The sequence below is a fragment of the Dromiciops gliroides genome, chromosome 1, assembly GCF_019393635.1.
Source record: "Dromiciops gliroides isolate mDroGli1 chromosome 1, mDroGli1.pri, whole genome shotgun sequence".
Lineage (NCBI taxonomy): Eukaryota > Metazoa > Chordata > Mammalia > Microbiotheria > Microbiotheriidae > Dromiciops > Dromiciops gliroides.
Genome location: NC_057861.1, coordinates 243,579,769 through 243,581,998, shown reverse-complemented (window position 1 = coordinate 243,581,998; position 2,230 = coordinate 243,579,769). Strand labels below are relative to the sequence as shown.

The 2,230-nt window shown below is 36.7% G+C and overlaps 1 non-coding gene across 1 annotated transcript; it reads left to right on the top strand.

Moving 5' to 3' along the window:
- The first annotated feature begins 1,905 nt into the window (after positions 1-1,905).
- On the top strand, positions 1,906-2,012 carry LOC122737458. Its single transcript, XR_006354292.1, has one exon. It is a non-coding gene; the product is annotated as a U6 spliceosomal RNA (small nuclear RNA).
- The last annotated feature ends 218 nt before the right edge of the window (positions 2,013-2,230 follow it).

Here is a 2,230-nt window from a genome sequence, read left to right as displayed (position 1 = left end):
CTGGAAAGGGGAAGGTCTAACCAAACCAAATTAGAGGAGGTAGGGTTAGAAAAAGTGTGTTCCTTGGAGGAAGAATTACATCTCCTCATACACAGGCACCTGGAGCAAAGTCCCAGATTCTCTTTGCTCATTATAGATCTATTTTCTCTCACAAAATGAATGACCCGTGCTTTGAATGATGTTTCAGCTTCGATTCAGAGATCAAGTTACACCACTGCCCCTTTAATCCAAGTCTCATTCTGGGTCCATTTCCAAGAAAAGTACTGGGATTAGTGGGACTAACCTTTTTTTTTTGTCCATCCCCTTTTCACAAGCAGATGTTTATGTCAATATTCAATCTTGTAAATATTTAAACATTTTAGCAATTTATTTTTTGTCTTCATGTAGTAGTCTATAAATGTCTTGAATGTAGAAGTATGCCTCCTTATAGTATCTAGTATAGTGATAAGCACCTTTTAGGCATTTGAGGTTAATTAAATGAATAAATGCATGAATATAGATACTGTTTCCTTTAGAACTGTACATGGTTAATTTATTCTCTGTCTGTATATACCAAGTGGTTTGGGGAAATATAATAGTTTAATTCACTCAACTATAAAGAGTTATTTTAAAAAAAAAGATGTTTAACTAAATGCAAACTTTTTGATTGTGGAAAAGTACAGAACCATAAAACTTTGTGAGGTTAAGAATTTGAATGATGCCTTAACTAAAACTTTTTCTACAACCAGCACTTAGCTCAGTGATCTCTGTACACATTAGTTACTTAAATATCTGTTGAGTGGATGAATGAATTACCTTCTCCCACATGCTAAAACAAAACTGTTGAGAAAGAAGTGCTTGCCAATAAATTAAATTAGTAAACAATATTTCTTGAGCTAGAGTTGGGTTTTTTGAGATGGTATACTTTTGAAGTGCTATACTTAGACTCATTCAAAAATAAAATCTACCCATTTCATCCACAATGGGATACAAGATATAATTGTAAAGAATTCTCAAACAAGAAGATGGTTGGAGACTCTGAATTTTGTGGTTCCCATTTTGAGGATGTTTAAGCTCAGGTTTTTAATCAAGAAACCTTTTTGGGCAAAACAAAGCAAAACAAAAAAACCAACAACAATAAGCCCAAAGCCCCCAAATTTAGGAATATAATACTAGATCTTCCATGCTAGCATAGTCATTTTGGTAACCAGAAGCCATTATATCTATCAGTTACATACGTGGATCATCAGATCATAGATTCAAATGTGGAGGTACCTTAAAGATCACTTAGTCTAACATCATTATTTTATGGATGAGGAAATTGAGGTCCAGATTGTAATCTGACTTAATAGCTAGCATTTATGTAGCACTTTAAGGTTTGCAAAGCATTTTACATATATTTCTTTTAATCTTCACAACAACCCTGGGAATCAGACTCTATTAATACCCCCATTTTGTTGCTGTTGTTGTTTAGTTGTTTCAGTTGTGTCTGACTCTTTGTGACCCCATTTGGTGTTTTCTTGGCATAAGTACTAGAATGATATGCTATTTCCTTTTTTAGTTCAATGTGCAGATGAGGAAACTGAGGCAAACAGGGTTAAGTGACTTGCCCAGGGTCATATGGTTAGTAAGTGTTTGAGGCCAGATTTGAACTCATGAGTCTTCCTAATTCCAAGCCCAGTGCTCTCTCTATCCATTGTACTACCAACTGTCCCTTTTAAAAATGAGGAAATTGAAACCAAGGGAGGTTAAGTGACTTGTCCAGGGTCATACAGCTAGGAAGCGTCTGAGGCATGATATGAATTAAGGTCTTCCTAACTCCAAGTCACTCACTCTATCCACTGTGCTACCTAGGTTTCTTCTTATCCTTTATTATTTTCCTCCATGTCTTTGGATCCTCCTGGAAGAGTCAAAAGTTCAGATACCGTGCTCGCTTCGGCAGCACATATACTAAAATTGGAATGATACAGAGAAGATTAGCATGGCCCCTGCGCAAAGATGACATGCAAATTCGTGAAGCGTTCCATATTTTTAGGAGCAGCTAGGTGGCGCAGTGGATAAAGCACTGGCCTTGGATTCAGGAGGACCTGAGTTCAGATCCAGCCTCAGACACTTGACACTGGCTGTGTGACCCTGGGCAAGTCACTTGACCCTCATTGCCCCATAAAACAAAACAAAAAAACCCCCAAAAAACAAAAGTTCAGATACCTCAGTAAAACATTAGGTTTTTCATCAGAAGTTTTAAGGTTCA